General features: G+C 49.5%; 1 protein-coding gene and 1 pseudogene across 4 annotated transcripts in view; both read left to right on the top strand.

Annotated features, from left to right (window-relative positions):
• Positions 1-21,460, top strand: part of LOC146870694 (plasma membrane calcium-transporting ATPase 4-like) — a 1,872,989-nt gene that overhangs the window by 1,360,899 nt on the left and 490,630 nt on the right. The window lies entirely within an intron of this gene.
• On the top strand, positions 9,395-10,530 carry LOC146870696 (uncharacterized; annotated as a pseudogene).

Genomic DNA, 21,460 nt, shown 5'->3' with positions numbered 1-21,460 from the left:
ACAGTTGAAAAATCCCCTTCTTGTTGTGTTTCCATAGTGATGCGTGCCTCAATAGGGTTTTAATCAGGTAAGGTGTGCTGTTGCACTAGGTGTGAAATCGAGGGCGTGACACAACTGCAAGTATTGGTAGATTTGCATTCTATGCATGTCATATGTGGCAGCAAGGTGCTGAAATGTACAGGTGACGTTGCACATGGATATGCTCAGATATGATCCCTTGCTCGCTGTGCCACTGGATTCAAGCTAGCCTGGCTGATGAGGGGTGATACTCCAAAACCGGTCCCAGGATGCTTGATTCCAGGCCAGGGAGGACCTGGCCTGGCAGTTGGGCTGGACTGTTCTCATGGGGCGCAGGGTTAAGACTGATTTGCATATGGCTGGGTCCAAACTGGGATGGCATGGTGAGCAAAAGACGGATGGATTCAACCCAGAGCTCTTGACTGGGAGTGAGTGTTTGAAAAGGTTCAGCACTCTGTCCATCATCTTGTTGTGCTAGCCACTGCAAGGGGCAGGGCCTCCCAAGTGGCCATGCTGTAGCGAGTATGGAACAGTAGAGGTGTTATCCACTCCACTTCAATCTACCCCACTCTACCCAAATCTACCCGACCTTATCCCACTCCAGCCCATCCTACTGCAATCTACCCAACCTCACTCTATTGCACCCCATTCATCCCCACTCTAATTCACCCCACTCCACTCCAATCAACCCCACTCCAGTTATCCCTCTTCAATTTATGTTATGTTATGTTAATTGGGTTTTGATATAGTATGCATTTGTCCGAGAAGGGACATCTTGGCACTTTACCTGGCAGTAAATGAGAGGGCATCGTGAGATCAGCTTGTTAGAACACCCACATTTTAAGATGATTTTAAAAACTGAGAAATAAACAGCGGGAGTTTATTCCAGTGAAGCGGAAAATGCACGGTCTCCATATTCTGACATGCGAATGCGTTGAGGGTGTAGCAGAAGTTGATTTTTTGATCTTAGATTCCTGTCAGGGAAGTATTGGGTAAGTCTGTCTTGGAGATATTTTAGACCTTGTCCCGACCTAGATTCATAGGTGAGGGAAAGGAGTTTGAACAGTGCTCTTTTTTTATGGTTAGCCAGTGGAGTGCTCTAAGTGTGAGGGCTGATGGAGTGTGTGGAGGGAGGTAGTTAACCTTTCTGGCAGCGATGTTTTGAACCACCGGCATTTTGGCTACCAGAGATTCGTTTATGCAAAGGAACAAATTGCCGTAATCTAGGCGACTGCTGATTAATGCCTGGATTAGTGTCTTCTGAGATCTCATAGGAATCCATTGGAACACTTTTCTAAGAAGGCGCAGTGTGCCAAAACAGGTACTGCAGATGGAGATGATTTGGTCTTTCACGGACAAAGTGTCATCCAAAAGTATACCCAAATTCCTACCTGTTCTGCTGGGCACAGGGGAGTACCAAGTTCAGCAGATCTCCAGGCATTTGACCAATAAAGTTGGGCTTTACCAAACAAAAGAATCTCAGTTTTGCCTCTATTCAGTTGAAGACAATTATGGGACATCCAAATGGCTATTTTCCTCATACAAGTAACAAATTGCTGTTTGACATTCATGATGTCATGCCCGAATCAGATAACCAGTTGGGTGTCAACAGCATAGGAGAGTATTTCAAACCCACAGGAATTTACCAACTTGGCTAGGGGGGCCACATAGATGTTAAAAAGTGTGGGGCTCAAGGAGGAGTCCTGAGGGACCCCTTGTCCAAGCAGGTGGTCTAGAGTGATAAGAGCCAATAGAGACCGGCTGGACCGTGTCATAAGAAAGTCCTTCAGGCAGTTGAGTGCGGCGCCCTGGATATCAATCTGTTCAAAGCCGTTGTGTTAGCATGGAATGCGAGATGGTATAGGATGCCGCCTACAGATCGAGCAAAACCAACATGGCTGGATGTCCAGCATCAAGAGATAGCCTGATAGTATCTGCTATGGCAAGAAGGGTCGTCCTCCTGCTGTGGGAAGGTCTGTGACCTGTTTGAGAAGCATCCTACAGGCCATAAGTCACCAAATACGAGGAGTTGTTTGTTGACGTGGGTCTCCAGAACTTTACCCAATAGAGGGAGAAAGGATATCGGGCAATTGCTCGGGTCTGTATTTATTTTTCACAGAATTGATGTAATCTGGCCTGCTTCCCAAAGTCGCAGAATAGAGGCTTAAGTCAGGGACTGGTTGCATAGGACTGTGATAACTGGAGCGAGAAGAGAGAGTGGCAATGATATAAGGGTGACCGAGGTCAGAAGGAGAACAGCAGGTCATGCATCTGTGTATTAGAGATAGGGTAAAATCTTTCCAATATTACTGATGCAGTCTTTTGAGGTGACCCATTGGTTAGAGAAAGGTCTGGTGCATTAGTCAGTAAATTAAAACTATTGTAGATATTGCCGATTTTAGTTTGAAAATGTCTGGCAAGGTGTCACATTGTAGTTGAGTAGCAGAGATGGCCGCTAAGCAGGCTTGAGGTTTAGCAAACACACACACACACCCCTCCTCCTCCTCCTCCCACACACACCCTTCTCCTCCTCCTACACATACCCTCCTCCTCCTACACACACACACCTCCTCCTCCTCCCACACACACACACCCTCCTCCTCCCACACACACACACACCCTCCTCCTCCCACACACACCCTCCTCCTCCCACACACACCCTCCTCCTCCTCCCACACACCCTCCTCCCACACACCCTCCTCCTCCCACACACCCTCCTCCCACACACCCTCCTCCTCCCACACACACACCCTCCTCCTCCTCACACACTCACACACACACACACACACACATCCCCTCCTCCTCCTCCCACACCCCTCCTCCTCCCACACACACACCCTCCTCCTCCCACACACCCTCCTCCTCCCACACACCCTCCTCCTCCCACACACCCTCCTCCTCCCACACACCCTCCTCCTCCCACACACCCTCCTCCTCCCACACACCCTCCTCCTCCCACACACCCTCCTTCTCCCACACACCCTCCTCCCCCACACACCCTCCTCCTCACACACACTCCCCCTCCTCCCACACACACACACCCCTCTTCCTCCCACACACACCCCTCCTCCTCCTCCTCCCACACACACACACCCTCTTCCTCCCACACACCCTCCTCCTCCCACACACCCTCCTCCTGCCACACACACCCTGCTCCTCCTCTTCCTCACACACACACTCCCCCTCCTCCTCCCAGATAAACACCTCTCCTCGTCCTCCCACACACACACACACATCCCCCCCCCTCCTCCTCCCACACACACACACCCTCCTCCTCCCACACACACACCCTCCTCCCCCACACACACACCCTCCTCCCACACACACACCCTCCTCCCCCCCACACACACGCTCCTCCTCCCACACATACACCCTCCGCCTCCCACACACACACACCCTCCTCCTCCCACACACACACACCCCTCTTCCTCCCACACACACCCTTCCTCCTCCCACACACACACACACACACCCTCCTCCTCCCACACACACACACCCTCCTCCTCCCACACACACACACCCTCCTCCTCCTCCCACACACCCTCCTCCTCCTCCCACACACCCTCCTCCTCCCACACACACACCCTCCTCCTCCTCACACACACTCCTCCTCCCACACACCCTCCTCTCACACACACCCTCCTCCTCCTCACACACACACACACACACCCTCCTCCTCCTCCCACACACCCTCCTCCTCCCCCCACACCCCTCCTCCTCCCACACACACACACCCTCCTCCTCACACACACACTCCCCCTCCTCCCACACACACACACACTCCCCCTCCTCCCACACACACACACTCCCCCTCCTCCCACACACACACACTCCCCCTCCTCCCCCCACACACACACCCCTCTTCCTCCCACACACACCCCTCCTCCTCCCACACACACACACCCTCTTCCTCCTCCCACACACCCTCCTCCTGCCACACACACACACCCTGCTCCTCCTCCTCCTCACACACACACACTCCCCCTCCTCCCACATAAACACCTCTCCTCCTCCTCCCACACACACACATCCCTCCTCCTCCCACACACACACACCCTCCTCCTCCCACACACACACACCCTCCTCCTCCTCCCACACCCTCCTCCTCCTCCCACACACACCCTCCTCCTCCCACACACACACCCTCCTCCTCCCACACACACACCCTCCTCCTCCCACACACACCCTCCTCCTCCCACACACACCCTCCTCCTCCCACACACACCCTCCTCCTCCCACACACACACCCTCCTCCTCCCACACACACCCTCCTCCTCCCACACACACACCCTCCTCCTCCCACACACACACCCTCCTCCTCCCACACACACACCCTCCTCCTCCCACACACACCTCCTCCCACACACACCCTCCTCCCACACACACCCTCCTCCTCCTCCCACACACACACCCTCCTCCTCCTCCTCTCTCACACACACCCTCCTCCTCCTCTCTCACACACACCCTCCTCCTCCTCTCTCACACACACACACTCCTCCTCCCACACACACACCCTCCTACTCCTCCTCCCCCCCCGTTTAAATACGCCGCTTATATAGAAATCACGCCGTCAGCTGTGCTCTCTTCCTGGTCACCACAGGTTCTAATGTTCCTCTTTGGTGATGGCCGCACTCGTGGACTTACTTAATCTCTCACTCTTGAAATACAGGAAGGAGTGTCTGTGCCATTCCCACACATAGGTCATACTGCAAAAGCCAACAACACAGTCATAACTAGCATTCTCCAAGCACGATCTATATCCTCTCTTCACGCAGCAACGTGGCAGGAAGGTGTCGCTGCAACAGTGAAACACGTGCTTGAGCCAAGGTGCGTGCAGTTGTATATGAGCCCACGAGCAGCTGAATGCCCACATACCACTAGTTGAGAAAGGTGGGGCCGGCATCGGCCCCGCAGCCATTATGGGGGTCGGCCGTGCCCCCGTCTCTAGCCCGTCCCGTTGCACCGCATTGGTCGGGGGCTGTGCCCCGGAAGTGATTGGATCACTTCCGGGTCATGGAAGGCTCCTCCACGCCCCGGAAGTGATCCGATCACTTCCGGGTCGCGGGTGACCCCTTGCCAGGAACCAGTTCCAGCTGGTGGCTGGGAAACCCTTTAAAGCCGGGGGGAGTGCCGAAGTGCAGTCTCTTTGCACTCCGCTCCCCTCGGAAGCACACCCATCGCGTGTGCCCCCTCCCTCGGGAGGGTTTCTAACCTTTTTTCCCCACCCACTATCCCTGGATAGATGTTTGTTGAAGCAAAGTATGGTTAATGTGTTTTTTCCACAGGGTGTCAATTATGAGGAAAGGTCGAATATAGGGAATGTAAATGCCTTTTTTGTCGTGTTTTTAGGCGGTATTTCGAGTCAGGCGGTAAGGTCATCGGTTGGACAGACTAAATTTACTAATCTTTTGGGGGCGCCTTATTAAGTGGGGCGCCCAGAGGGGAGGGACATGTGGCTCTCACCAGACTCCAGGGGCAGTTACAACCGGTTGGTTGCAACGGTGCGGGGCCAAAGGGGGGTTACGCTTTCCATTGGCTGGTTGGCCACCCCGCACGCGGGCGTAAGTAAGCTGCGCTGTCTGCATGGCCCCTTTATGGAGTAAGTCTTGAACGTATGGGGGTTGCCTGGAAGGAAGTACTTCCGGGTCAGCTGGGCCCCCTGTGCCCTCTGGTTGGGGGGGGGCGGGACAAATTGGATTAAAGGGGGAGGGGCCAGCGTTTTTGCCCCTTTATGGAGTAAGTCTTGAGCGTATGGGGGTTGCCTGAAAGGAAGTCCTTCCGGGTCAGCTGGGCCCCCTGCGCATGCGCACTCTGGTTGGGGGGCGCGGGACAATTTGGATTAAAAGGGGAGGGGCCAGCGTTTGACCTTGCCGTAGGCCCAAAGGAATACGCAGAAATGTGATCATCAATATGGTTAGACTAGGATAGGAACATTATGTATTAGAGTTTGGTTAAAGCTTGGAATGAATCAAATGTACCGAATCCTGTCTTGTCATTTCTGCGTAATTGTATATTTGTTTGCAAATATGTGTGTTTTGTTAATAAATACGATCAGGGGTCTACAACCCCTTATTCCAAACAAATGTCTGAAAAGGTTTCTGTCACAGCAGAGGGGAGGAGGGGCGGTAGTCCGTACTGAACCATACACTTACTTCACTTGCTGCATTCCTATACCATCAGGGCTGTCGGTTTCATTCCTCAACGGCATGTATACCAAAATAATGAGATGCTGCATACTGCCAAATTCAGTATTGTTGGCTAAATGCTGTCAATTCACTTAAATGCTGCCAGTCCACTTAACTAACAGAAACACGCACTGAACTTCTCTTGACTGTGGGCTGTCCTGTAAAAAGGACACTGGTGGGGCTTCCAGGGCGCTTCTGTTTCCTTCCAGTTTCAATTTCTTTATCTTTTAATCTTCCTTAGGTAGTCCTCTTAGTTTCAACTGTAGGATCAGTCTCTCTTTACTTCCACACGCAAGTTATTTCCACAATAGTCGCCAGTGTCACAATGAAGATGGATCTATGTAGGGTATATAGATGTAGGTTTATTAGCTTAGTTGTAGGTTTCAGATAAAGTCCCACCAGGAGCAGCATCTTTGCTGCACAGCCCATCCACTCCACCGGAGCTCATCCAAACACTCGCAACATTCTAATGACCTCACACACTGGCTGAGCAGCAGGCAAGAGAACATCAATAAACTTAAATGGCGAGGATGCATTATACTCAACAGTAGATTACAACACAAGGTAAGTGACTTTATAATTTCTTTTATTCGTAGCCACTCGCCTTGCCTGCGTTCACGCATCCACCCACCACCCATTTGCCTGTCCCACCAATATATCTACCCTCTGGTCCCACCAATATATCTACCCTCTGGCCACCACTGTATTTTGTACAGAGCTTTATGCGTATGGCAGAGTAGTTTAAAATGTGCTCTTTAGTGCATGGGCAACCAATGTACAGTTGCTAGACATGCGGATGGAGAACTATATCTGTCTTTCATACAAATTAATCTGGCCACTGCATTTTGTGTTACTTGAAGTCGAGAAAACAGATAGTCTGCCATACCTACATACAAAGCATTCCTATAGCCCAGTCTACTTTTATGAGAGCCTGGACTATGTTTTTTCGCCAATTGACCGGAATCGAGTCTCCTTAATAGTTTTAAAATAGCAATACGTTTACCACAGGTGGCCTTAACTTGTAAGGATAACGAATTATCAGCTAGCACTCCCAGATTGTTTGCTACCTTCTCGGGCTCTGGCACAGCCCCAATAGGGTGGGCTGCCCAGAGGAGTCCCAAATTAAACCCCCCTCCCCCCTCCGGACTTTACCTTACTCATTAGTTCACCTGTTTTATCTGAAATCAGTTTAAACATTTTTTTTAAAAAAGGTTGCGTGTAGATGGGTTTCTAATAGTTCCCAATTGGTCTCCTCTAAAGATGGTTGTGTTTTTAAAGTGGATTAGATTTTGGTAATTCAAAAAAAGTGCTAATTTCCTGCTGTGGGATTCCGAGGGGATGATTGATTGAGAAAGACAGGTAGGATTAGCAAGTTCTTTCATTATTCTGAAAGGTTTCTTAGATGAACTACTGTTTTCCTCAATTCTTTTCTCAAAATATTACTTTTTCTTTTAAGTGCTTTATGATATTTATTTAACTCTTCTTTGTAAGTTTCCTTGTCCTGGGTACTTTTAGATTGTCTTCACCTATGTGCAAGGGATTTGCATTTTCTCTTCTGCCAAGCGCGACCATCGGGAAGCGCGCCCTTAGGTCCTGGCTCCCCCCGCCCCTGGGACACACCTCCTTGGGGGGGGCGTTGCTTGGCCGGCAACCTGATTGGTTGCCGGCCAGCGATAGTCCTTCCGGGTCACCACATCGTTGGTGCAACGTACACTTCCGGTAGGGATGAGTGGAGGTGGGGCTTAGGGACTATTTAGGCCCGCTTCTCTCCTCCACTCATTCTCTTTTCCTGCCCGGACGACGACTTCTATCGAATCTTGGTTTCCCGAAGTTGGCGTTGGCGTTGGTGTTGGCGTTGTCGTGATGATCGTTGAGGCTTTTTGGTTTTTGTCGGCGGGTCGTCGGGTCTGCTGCTCGTTCAGGTGCCTTGGCTGCGGGGTTGCATGCTGGTCGGGCCGCGGAGCTTGCCACGGTGATCTGGTGAGCGGCGTAGCTGTTTTCAGGTAAGGTGCTTGGGGGGGTGTGGACACGGACGCAGCTTCCGGGGTTCTGTGGACGGCAGTGTGGTGAATTGGTCCTGCTCTCGCAGAGCTCCGGGTGTGCCGTGGTGTCCTGCTGTCCCTCGCATCTGCGCACTAGGCACGGCGTAAGGGTTGTAGCGCTGGTTTCCAGGCTGTGGTGCACGGGGTATTGATTCCGGTGGGGGCGGGAGTATTCGCCAGCCTTTTCTCCGTGTGTTCCCGCGCGAATTAATGAGGAGACGGGTGGAGCGGAGGCTCGGGAGCGCAGGGAGTGCGAGCGCTTTAAGTGTAAGGGGCGCCGTGTGCTGCGGAGGATCGGTAGAGCGGGTTTGCGTAACGCTGCATCGTGCAGGGGGCGTGGCACCGGTACACAAGGGTAAATTTACCGCCGGAGCGCGAGCGAGCTTGGGGCTGCAACGGTCGAGGACGCTTGGAGCGGGGGTGTTGTGGTGGCAAACTTTAAGGCGTTAGGGCTTTGGGAGCAAAGTTGTGAGGGTGACTGGGCTTAAACGGTACAAGACTGTTGAGAGGTTGGAGTTGCCTTTCTTTGATCTGGCTGTGAGGAGAAGCGAGCTGCGTAGTGTTTAGTCAGACAGATTCATTTGCTCCACCATGCCTCCCAAGAGAAATCAAAAGAGGAAAGAAGGGGAATCAGAAATCGCTCAATTGTTAAAACTAGTGTTGGCAAAGATGAGTAGGGAAGAGGACAGTGAGGGCGAGCTACCAGAGGACGCGGGGGGGGAGGCGCCCGAGTCAGACAGTGAAGGGGGTCCAGAGCCAGTAGCGCCTGAGCGCCTGCGGAGGGCGATAGTTCCACCAAAAGCGGCTTTCCCCCCGTTGGTGAAAAAAGCAAGGGGTGGCAAGAAGAGGAAAGTGGTAAAGGGGAGTGAGGGGTCTGTACCAGTTAGGCTGGACTTACAGCCAGAGGTGCCTCAGCTGCCAACAGGGCCTGCGCCAGTTACGTTCCCCTCACCGGTAGCCCCCCTGCCTGCACCCGCACCGGTACCTGCATTGCTTCCCGCCCCTGGAGTGCCTCAGGCTCCAGTAGCCCCCAGACTACCTTCTGCGCTAGCTCCCGTAATTCCTCAGGCACCCGTGGCTCCTGCACATATGCCTAAACCAGCGCCTGAGCCCATATCGGCTCCGGCGACGCCGCATGAGGGGTCGGGGATGGCGAGGGATGATATTAGCTTGATTTTGGCTGAGATTAGGGGGTACTTCAAGGCCTTGGCGCCGGCCACAAGTATCCCGGTGCCCTCGGTCACAGAGGTCCCAGTGGTTACTACAATACCAGCGGTGCCGCCAGTCAGGCGGGATGAGGTAGCGGAGGGGCATGTGCCCAGTACATCAGTGGGGGGGGGCCAGGTAGCTGACACTAATATACTAGCAACGGTGGCAACATTGTTAGCTCAGCTGGGGGCGCCAGCGAGGAGCAATACAGCAGCTGCCCCATGGGTTCCGCAGGCAGGAAGTGGGGTCTTGGCGGAGCTAAGCAAACAGGTGTCGCTCTTAAGTAAGACACAAGAGGCAGCGGCAACTGCGAATGGACCAGCGGTGGGTAAAGCGGCCCCCGCTCAACCAGCTTCAGAAGTGCCCTCTGCAGGTAAGGTCGTGGATGCCGGAAATAAAGGTGGAGGCAATGAATGTAAGGGGCAAAGTGGCATGGAAACAGTGTTGTCGAGGAGAGGTAATTTGGCAGCACATGTGGCGCAGGACGTGAAAGAGAAGATTTGGAAGGGAGATTTTGTTGACATTTTTTCACTTATCAGACCAAAACGTAGGGAGGAGGGCAGTGGAGAGAAGGACAAGAAAGAGGGTTCCTTTAGAGAGAGAAAGCCAAAAGTGGAGGAATCCATCTCCAATTGGCTGTTTGGCTTTAATGTGTTCTCCATTGTAATGCTTGAGAAGAAGCCAGAGTTGGCAGTACCATTGATATGTTACGCGAATAAGATCTTAAAGGTGCAGGTGACTTATGGGGGGTGGCTTGGTTAGACTACGACAGGGATTTTAGGTGGGCCAAAGTAGAAGATCCTGATATGGGGTGGGACCAGACGGAGGTGAACGTCTGGCTGGAAAGTGTGAACAAGTTGCCTGTGAGGCAGCCCTTTCGGACATCTCAAGGAGGCCCAGGGGAGAAAAAAGGGACATGTTGGGCTTTTAATCGAAAAACATGCACTAGGGCCCCGGGGACATGCAAGTTCAAACATGCATGCGCTTACTGCGGCCACCCCTCCCACCCAGAGTTCAAATGTATCAAAAAATCCAAAGAAAAAGGGAGGGAGTCCAAGCCTCCTCCAGTACAATGAGTTACCTACGCCGGTCAACGTAGGGAAACTGATGCTCTGGCTAAATCAGTACCCTGACAGGAAGGCAGCCAGAATTTTGTATGAGGGGTTTTCAGTAGGTTTCCGCATTCCCGCAATAGGGGTTCCACCAGTGGGTTACTGTAAGAATTTATTGTCAGCTTGTATGCACCCAGAGGTGGTTGCAAGTAAGGTAAACAAGGAAAAGGCTCTGGGGCGAGTGGCGGGTCCTTTTGGGTTGCCTCCTTTGCCTGGGTTTGTTTGCTCTCCCCTGGGAGTGGTGCCTAAAAAAGAGCCTGGGCAATTCAGGATGATACACAATTTATCAGCCCCGCAAGGGGCGTCGGTAAATGATGCCATAGATCCGTCTTTGTGCTCGGTGACGTACTCTTCTTTTGATGCAGCTTTACAGAAGCTGCGAGACTTGGGGCCACACGCTTTGCTGGCAAAAACTGATGTTGAGTCGGCCTTCCGGCTCTTGCCGGTGCATCCAGAAGACTATCATCTATTGGGTTTTCAGGTGGACTCCCGGTATTACTTTGACAAATGCATGCCAATGGCCTGCGCTGTGTCATGCAAATATTTTGAAATGTTTAGCACGATGTTACAGTGGCTATTTGTGGTAAAAACAGGGCATAAGGAGATGGTGCATTACTTGGATGATTTCATGATTATGGGCCCACCGGACTCTAAAAGTTGTGGGCGGGCGCTGGGCCAGCTAGTAACTTTGTTTGAGGAAATGGGAGTGCCCTTGGCCCCAGGGAAGACTGTGGGTCCTGATACTAGCCTGTCATTTCTGGGGATTGAAATAGATACCGTAGCAGGGGAATGCAGGCTGCCGTTAGACAAAGTTAGGGCGTTTTCACAGGCTATAGACGCCGCCTTGGCAGGTCCCAAGGTCACCCTGCATCAACTCCAGGTCTTGGTGGGGCAGCTAAATTTTGCACTACGAATTATTCCTATGGGCCGCCCATTTTTAAGATCCATTGCTCGAACCATGACTGGCCTCACTCAGAAATATCATCATGTAAGATTACGGGCTGAGGTCAAAGAGGATCTAAGGATTTGGCGTGATTTCCTGAAGGGCTTCAATGGAAAGGTAATTTGGCCAGAACCGGTAATGTCCAGCTCCGAATTGGGCTTGATTACTGACTCAGCAGGCAGCATTGGTTTTGGGGCAATTTTGGGGACACAGTGGTGTAGGGGTGATTGGCCATTGACATGGCATGAGAGCGGTTTGTCTAGAAACATCGCTTTCTTGGCACTTTTCCCTATTGTAGTGGCTGTCGAAATCTGGGCTCCTTTTTTCAGGAACAAAACGGTGGTCTTCTGGTCTGACAATATGGCGGTTGTGGAAGCCATCAATAGGCAGGGGGCCTCTTGTAAGCACGTGTTGCGTTTATTGAAGCATCTGGTTTTGGCCTGTTTGAAATTGAATTTGGTGTTCAGGGCAGCGCATATTCCCGGTGTACATAATCAGGCTGCTGATGCTTTGTCTCGCCTCAAGTTACTGGAGTTCAGGAAGTATCATCCGCAGGCGGACGAGCAGATGACGGTTTTCCCAGCTTCTCTGTGGAGGATTGGAGTGCCGGATTAGCAGGGCTGGTGGGAGCATCCTTGAGTAAAAACACGAGAAGAACTTACCAGCAGCATTTCAGGGATTACAGGAATTTTGTGGGGCACTCAAGCCGCTCCTCCCTTTTTTCGGCAATAACGCTTTGCGAATATTTAATGGTGTTGAGGAATCAGGGTAGAGCAGCATCCTACGCCAGGGCGCGCGTGACAGCGATAAGCTTCTTTGCAAAGGTGGCTGGGATACAGGACCCTGGGGCTACCTTCGTGGTAAGGAGGGCCCTGTCTGGCTGGGTCAGGCTGGAGGGGTCAAAGAAGGATACACGGAGGCCCCTGAACGTGCAGTTATTGAGGGACATCCTGGGGGTGCTACAGTCTGTCTGCGCATCACATTATGAGTGCATTCTGTTCAGGGCAGCGTTTTCCCTAGCATTTTATGGGGTCTTCCGCGTGGGAGAATTGGTAGGAGCTTCGAAAGCGGACCAGGCAGGGGGACTCCAATGGCAGGACACAAAGTTAGTCCCTGGGGGGTTCGAGGTGGTATTGAGGCGATCTAAGACTGACCCGCTGGGGAAGGGGTCCATCATTTACTTATCGCCAGCCTCCGGCGACATGGCCTGCCCCATAGCCAACTTGGAAGCTTATCTATTAATACGGCCTAGCTGGGGCGGGCAGGCGCTGTTTATTCACGAGCAGGGCGATTGTTTATCAAAATTCCAGTTCAGTGCCGTCTTTAAACAGGCTGTGAACGCTTTGGGGTTAGATCCTAGGGGTTATTCATCTCACTCCTTTCGGATAGGAGCAGCAACACTCGCGGCGGGTGCGGGTTTACCGGCTGAAGTGGTCAAGAGAGTAGGGCGCTGGTCATCATCATGTTTTAAGCGTTATGTGTGGCCAGAGTTACTGTGAAGTGGCGTCTGGTTTCTGGATTGTATTATGCTGACATTGTTTTCTTCTCCCTCGCTATTAGTATGTCAACGAAGGTAATCTGGGTGTTGGGACATTTGTTCGTGCGGCGCGCCACGGTTCGGCTGCGGCAGAGGCGAGTGGTGAAACCAGCGGGGTTAAAGAGGACATCATTTTTGTGGCGAGGCGTCGGTGGCTTGCGAATCCGGCAGTTGCGCCAGCTGGTTCAGGAGACCCGAGAACGCGAGGGACTTCCGTCCCCGGATTTGATCATCTTGCACCTGGGAGGAAACGACATGGTGGATCTGGGTCGCATGGCTGTAAGAGAGGACTTACTGACTGAATTTGCCTGGCTGGGGAGGACATTCCCACAGGCCCGGATAGCATGGTCATGCATGATCCCCCGCTGGGTTTGGTCGGGAGGGGTCAGATCCCGGGCCCTCAACGTATCGGTGAGACGCCTCAACGGGGAGTTGGCTAGGTTGTGCTCAGTATCGGGCCGCTTATGTCACATTCCTCACAGACTAATATCTGGCGATCAGATGTTTCACCACGACGGGGTAGACCTATCGGACATCGGCACGGACATGTGGATCAAAGGAATTTGGTCCTTTGTGCAGAACCTTTTCTTTGGTGGGGAGGGTGAAGGACCTGTGGCCCCTGGTCACCCTAGTGGCGGAATAGAGGTCACAGGGTTGTGATTTTAAGACAACGGGAGGCCTGCTGGCATACTCCTGAGTCCAGCACTGAGGGGAGAGATGGTAAGCTCTCCGCAGGGAGAATGGGGACACCGGCTGCTGGAGAGGCAAGGGCAACAGGTCACACGAGCCTCCTTGAACAGCCTGGTGGCGAGGGGTGGGCCCCCTGGAAATAGACGGACAAGTACCAAGGGCTGGGGGGCTCACCACTCAAGAACGCAGGTGGGTTGCACCTTTCGTGGTTCTCAAACGGTGGGGATGCGAGCCTGGAGGCCCCTTAGTGCTGGAGGGAATTATGGTCAAGAATAATAATTAGGTTATGAATTCTGAACACTAGGAATTAAATGTGTGATGCTTGAATTTATGGCCTAAAAATTGTCAATGTTATTGATTGTCATGTTTGTGAAGATTTTGTTGTATTAAACATGGCCTGTTTTTCCCACACCTTGAGTAAGGTTTGCTTTGTGGGTACTTGGGTGGAGCAGGGGCGAGATGGGGGGGGTCCGGGTTCTAATGATTTGAGGTCAATAACCTGGAGGTTTGTAGATGACCCCCACCCCCCCGCCCCCCCCGCCCCCCCCTCCCCCCCCGCCCCTTCAAAGCATTTCCCCTCTCATTAAAAGAAACCTGGAAAGCTAACATCTCCCACTCTCCAGAAGAAGCAGTGCACTGTATGGAGCATATATAACACTCTTTAAAGAAGGTGGCCGTCCCGCCTTTCCTATGGTCAGTTCTGTTACACTTTTAACATCTTCTGCCCCATAGGCAGAGCGACCAAAATTTTCGGCAGGGTTGTGTCATTTAGCCAGGTTTCTTTTACAAAAACCAAATTGGGTTTGATATCTGAAATAATAATCCTAGTTTCTAAAAAAAAGTTTGGATAGGGACCTGACTTTAAGATAAATACATTTTAATGGTTATTCTGAGGAGCAACAGGATTCCAGCGCATACGGCTACTTCTCTGACCAATGTTGCAATTTGCACAAGAGAACGCTCCTTCAGTCCTATCCGGTAAGCCCATACAACACAAATCTTGATGTTTCATCAAGTTCTTTCCCGTGTTTAGCAGTGTTTCCCTTGAATAGGATAGTTTTGCTTTGTTTTCTGTGCTGAAACCAACAGGGATTCTGGCTCCTGTACCCGTTTCGGAGTAAAAGGGCTTGCCTTAAGCTCTCCTTCGGCAAGCCAACGGTGCGTGTCCGCTGCGCAACCGTACAGCGCCCTTGTTTTTAAGCCCACCTCCCATCTATGTCTGGACTGCTGACCATATACCTGCTGTCAAAGCGATAGTTCTGGTTTTCACTTTACTGTTGTAACCACCTTCAACATATGATTGGAGACTTTGGTGGTTTTCATTCCTATTTTTATTGGTAAAGTTTGTCTTCTATCGTCTTCGCGCTGTACGCCACAAACGGGTTTCTCCGTTTCTTTTACCTCGGGTATTATTCTGAATTCGCAGACCCACGTGTTTATAAAACACCGTATTTTGAATAGTCCACATCTTGGAACTTAATAAGAAATGCATGTTCACACAGTATATTCTGGTTACTGGCTCTTTTCTTAACCACATCACAATAGTAAGCACCTCTCTCGTATTTACTCCTGAGCACGTCACTTTCGAGCACTTGAAGCACGTCGTAGACCCATTTACTTTTATCACATTTCTACCGTATACGAGCATTATACCAACGTATACGGAATCGCGAGTACAAACTTTACTACCGGTACACATTTCGGTTGCTGTAAAGTTTCGTATTTACCGCAAGTCAACTCTGCTCCTTTTGATACCTTATCCCTTTCATTTATCCCATTTCACTTACCCAATTAATTCACCGCTTTTTCAATCGTATCACATCCCATAACCATGATTATTTCGATATTCAGAAAATTTCAAATATTTATATACACGGCTGGATTGTACTTATGTGTGATTGTAACATCCTTTATACTTTCAGAATGCATGTCCCCTGATGAAGGGTCAGCCCGAAATGCATTGGGCAGAAATATGTAAAAGAAGTTTAAATTGTTTCAAGAAAATTCATACTATGAACTTAATAGCATGAAATCATAAAAGAAACTAAAGACATTAAAAAGAACGAACAATTATATTACAGTGTCACACATTTTTTCGAAAGCTCATACTTCGGGAGTGCTGAGTAGGTGATGCTACTCCTACGGGAGATAACGCAACTTTTAGATTTATCCAACCCTCATGTCCAGGAGGGTTCACCTACCAGGCACCCAAAATTAATATTACCTTCTGAAGCTTTACTCTACCAGGTGTGCGAAGATCCACACCCCAATTGGATTTCACCGCATTTGAAATATCACACGATTTGCTCAAAAGCTGCTCTCTGAACCTCACCCCATGCAACCTTCCTCCCCTCCCTCAACAACTCTCTTAATGGTTCAGACTTGCCCACAAAGTCTCTCATTAACTTAGCTTAATATTCCACAAGTCCCATGAAGGAACGTAGCTTATTTTTATCATTCGGAGTCTCTGCATTCACTGTAGCACTCACCAGATTCATTTTGGGTCTCACCTCCTTCCCAGAAATGAGATACCCCAAAAATTCAACCTCTTGCACCAAAAACGTACGCTTCTCTTTCCGCTAAGAAAAACATGCTTCCAACAACAGCGACACTTCACACAAAGTGTTACTATGAGTCTCAATACTGTCCCAAAAATTCAATATGTCGTCTTGAAAAAAACATTTCTGACCTCAGATAACACTTTGGATATGAGACTCTGAAAAACACTTGCGGCTGATGACAAGCTAAACGGCATTCTGTTAAACTTGTACACCGCCTCAGAGGTTTTGAATGCAGTTAAATGCTTAGATTCTGGGTGCAGGCTAACCTGATGGTAAGCACTTTCCAATTTGGTAAAGTACCTTTCACCAGCTAACAGGAAAATTAACTCGGTAATAATAGGCAGTGGAAAGTGGTCCATAACCACATTTTAGTTTAGACTACAAAGGTCTAAACAAATCCTCAATGACCCATCAGCCTTCTTTGTTATTACCACTGGAAATAACCATTGTGTGCCCTCCATCGGTTTGATAACACCATCTAGGATCATTTGTTCAATTATCTTCTTGACCTCTACCCTTATTGCAACCAGAGATTTTCTGGCTACGTGCCTCACAGGAATTTCATCATTCCTCAAAATTATTCTATTTCAAAAGTCCTTAGCCAAGCACAATTTGTTCTGGAAAACAGGTTCAAACTGTTCCAACAAAGCATTCATGTCTTCATCATAAACAATCATGACTTGATCAACAGCCCGGGGATTCACCACAATATTCAAGTCATATTGGTGTGACCATCCCAAAATTGGTGGACCCTCACTAGCTAGGTACACCTTTCCCCACATATGACAGTCCATGAACTCAATCCTAGCATTCACCTAACCCATCACCCCAATACTGGCCCCCAGATAATCTTTCAACACCACATCAGTTGAACACAACATTCTCCCAGGCCACACTGAATCAAAAGTTTGGGTATGATTATGTAGAGTGATCCAGAATCAACCATCAAGGAAATCTTTTTCCCATCCACTTGAAAATGGCTGTGGTACGTGTTCTCCTTTTGGATTCCACATCCTCGACATCTTCCCCATCAGAGTCAACTATCAGAAGTCTGTGTTCCATGACCACCTCTGCTTCTTCTATCAAAGCAACTTTCCTGTTGGTTGCCTTGCAGACACGTTCAAAGTGACACTTCTTCCCACAAGCACAGCACTCCTTGCCAACAGCATGACAATTCTTTGAGTCTCCCATATGAAAATTGCTGCCACATCTGTAGCAAAAGCGTGCTGTGGATTTACTTTGCACTGATGAAAAGTTGGTGGTTCTCATACCTCCCCCCTTTCCAAATGTTGTTCCAGATAAAAGTTTTCTCTATACTAGGGCCACAAGATCGAAGTCACTGACCACCTCCGCTACCCCAGCAGTACTTTTAAAGTCCATCTTTTGCATCAGTTTCATGCATTTGTCTAATTCTTCTAAGATTTTGATAGTGTCCTTTAACGTAGGATCACTGGCAACCCAAAGGTGCTCCTGCATTGTTGTTGCATTGGACTATAAGTAGATCCCTTATAAGCTCCTCTGTCATGGATCCAAATAGGCACTGTGTGGCCAAGTACTTTAACCTGGCCACAAATTCAGCCACGACAGAACGCCGTTGGAAAATGAGTGTGGAGTACTCTCTGCCACTCGGGCTAAAAGGATTTTAAGTGGGGTATCTATTGTCTTGGATCGAGGAAAGAAAGGAATGGTGAAATCAATATTGTGACGTCTGGAATTAGAGAGATTTTGAGAGCCCTGATGAAGTCAGAGATGCAAACGCATCGTGTCTGATGAAACACGTGTTGGCTATATGAAGAACATTGTAACATGCATGAAGAGGATTAATTGTGACCGTTGAAGAAAGTATCTTGAAATTAAACATCGTACTGGAAAGAAGACGAATTGGACTATAATTCTTTGATACACACATAGTGGTGCTCAGGATAATTTGTTTCTGTTGAAGGGCTCGATTTGTTTAGTCCATATGTGTAGGCATTAGTGGCTGCCCTCTTCCTTGGAGCACACAACTTGAGACTTTTTGTGTTTGACTGTGGGGAATATTGATACATTTGCACAACGAGCCTTGCCACATTCAGTTTTTTATCTCACAAATTCAGCCACGACTCATTGGACCTCTGTGGTTGTGTGTAAAATTTGTGGCGTTGCATAACAATATTTACAGTCTTGGCAAAATGCTTTTGTAGCTGCTACTTCGCTTCTTTGTACACAACCTCAATGTCATCACCATTTTCCTCATACACCTGTTGCAAATATTTAAAGATGTGCTGACCTTCCGTGCCCAAACACCCAGTCAATAAAAAAATTAATTCTGAGAGGAAAAATTGGAACCTCCAAGAGCTACCAAATAATTTTCAAAAGTGTTGACCCAATCTTCCCACTCAATGGGTGGGTCTCCTTTCTGCATTAAGATTGAAGGTGGCATTACAATCGCCTGACTGATGCTCATGGTGCAATAAGTTCACCAAATGGAAAAACAGTATAACCTGTAAGAAAATCAACAAGTGCACAATGTCAAAATAACCACTAGATGGCACTGCAGGTCAAACTTCCATCCGGCAGCTTACAGACTCTGATAGGATGCACTATCCTATGCAACAACCTAGGTGGTGCTGTTGTCGACTGGTAACAATTCAAGAGCCACAGTGTGACGGGAAAAGGCAGCACAGGGCAGATCAAGGTAAGGAGACGGAGTCCAAAATGTTATAAAATCCCCGTGATCCTGGCCGTTTCCACACAAATGCAGCACATTAACCAATGATATCTACCGAACTATCCTGAGCGAGAGGTATTGGCAAAGACACTCAGCCAAGTCCGCAGGTCCGCACTGTGAACATTAGAGACAGCGCGGACCGGTAGAGTCGTGCTTGCACTGTTAGACTGCCCAGCCAACAAAAGTTAGTTAAGAGGGCTCAAAATGGGTCCAGGCACTCGCAGTTAAAAAAAATAACATCCTTGTTGGGGATCGCACACCAATAGCAATTTTTAAACACGATTGATCCGACTGCACTGTTATGGATCATAGCTGCCAAGATTTCAGATTGCTGAGTGTGACATTTTCAGAATTTCAGTGTAATTATGAGTGACATTTCAACAACTATGAGTGACACTCTCCGTCACCACTGACCAGAGTCACCCCACCGTCTCCGGCGAGTTAAGTGCGACTTCAATTATGTTGCACGGCTCAGGGCTACTGTAAAGTACTGTGCACTAGTAATGTACAATAAAGTTAGTTCTAATAAAATGTGATGTGAACTCATCAGCTGAGCTGAAGCCATTCTGCCAGAGTTAAGGTGGGGGAAACATCCTTTACCAGGAAGGCTTTACAACGCGGTACGTTTACTACGTTACACTTTTACCACGTAAACGTCTTCACCACGCGTTCTCCTTCAACGATCGTCTTTACCACGCAAGTATCTTCATCGTCTTCTACGTTCCTACGTCCTGCGCGTACATCACTTGAGTAGTCCTTTTTTTGAGTTTTTACAGTCTTAGGTGTGTTTTCACGCTTGTTTCAGTGGTTGGTGGAAGTAAAGGCTGCTGGTGCAAGGCGTGCAGGTGAATATTGAATATAAATAAAAAAAATTAAAAAGCATGTGGAAAAAAGGGGGCTTGGGGGGGTCTCCCCCCCAAAGTAAAAACGAAGGGAAGTGGTAACATATTGAATGCGTGGTAGAATGCTCTGAAGTGAAAAGCTGCGTGGTGATGCCCCTTGCGATGTAAAATTCGCGTGGTAATGCCATGCGTGCTACTTGATTGCGATGTAAAATCATATATTCCTAAGGTGGGCCCCACTCTCCACGGCTTGTATAACCCAGCACCCTTTAAAGGGGGCCTAGCCCTATCGAAATATTACTTGAATAGACTGACACATAGAAAGTGTGGGGTGGGGTGTGATCTCTGATAACCAAAGTTCAGCAAAATGTGGAGCAGGGTTCTAGGCGGTCAGGGTTTTGTTTCAGTGCAGGTTTTACTTGCGCACTAGCTGTGTCATTCTTTTGAACCATAAACACACTATAGTACCATCAGAATTTTTGGGGCCATTGCTCTCAACCGGTCAAAGTTGTGATAATCCCCTGACAATGAAATCGCAGGCCAGCTCAAAATTAAGATTCAAATGTTTCTGCCAGCACAATGAACTTTTAGGAACTTGAAATTGTTTTCGTGGAGCCAGCCAGGCCCTCAAATGAAGGTTCCATGATTGCAGACCCTCACAGACAAACGAGGGCGGGTGCAGGGTATCGCGGTTCACTCAGGGCACAGACAGCTTCATTCAGTCCACAAAAGTACCAGCATTCCCACACAGCAGAGTAATCAGAGGGCGCTCTCTGGCGCCGTTAAACACACTGTGTCGTCCTCCTGCAGTGCAGTAATTGCTGCGGTGAAAGGGACACGCTCAGTGTGAACTAGTCCCGATCGTCTATGTAAATTAGATGCGGTAAACAGCATGTACCCGGCACTGAATTTGAGCGAGATAGCTTGATAGGCAGCTGATGTACACACAAGTCACAGCAGCCCGCCAACAATAGCATCAGTGACAAGGACAAAAATACACTGACCAGCAGGCAACTGATTGCGCGCTAACACTCAATTTAAAAGTAAATTAGATTAACAATAAAACGCTGAGTACGGCACTGTTTCTGTGATACTTACAAATGTGCGCCCGCCGCCCGGCCATCACACTCACTCTCACTCAGTGTCAGCAGCAGGAACAGCTCAGCTGCACAGTATTGTTCTTCATGCGCTCGCTGGGTCCGTGGATTGGGTCCCGCGGTCGCGGGGTCATTTATTTCAATTACCGGCCGAGCAGCGCCAGCGCTGCCAACATTTGCCGGCCTGCCACAAGCTTAACTGCAGCCAGCGCGTCAGCAGGACATGATGTGATGTCCTGCAGCGCGCCTATTGGCCACAGCACTGCCTCTTGACCTGACATCAGTCACAACAAATGCCGTACTGAGTTAGAAGCTACTAATTCGGCTCGGTCACTGTCAGCCCCCAAGCCTGCCAGGAGCAGCCTCCATGACACAGCGCGCTGTCACTCTTTTAGATTAATCGGCACTATCGGCGAGGAGCCGCTATCCCATTTATGTGTGACTTTGCATTTCAGTGGGGTGATGCGGACCACCGTACTGAAATGCGTTAGTCTCACGCCTGATGCGTGATACT

This window comes from Triturus cristatus, chromosome 1_1 (assembly GCF_964204655.1).
Source record: "Triturus cristatus chromosome 1_1, aTriCri1.1, whole genome shotgun sequence".
NCBI classification, from domain to species: Eukaryota; Metazoa; Chordata; class Amphibia; order Caudata; family Salamandridae; genus Triturus; species Triturus cristatus.
Note: the sequence above shows the minus strand (reverse complement) of the source record. Positions and strands in the feature narration are given on the sequence as shown.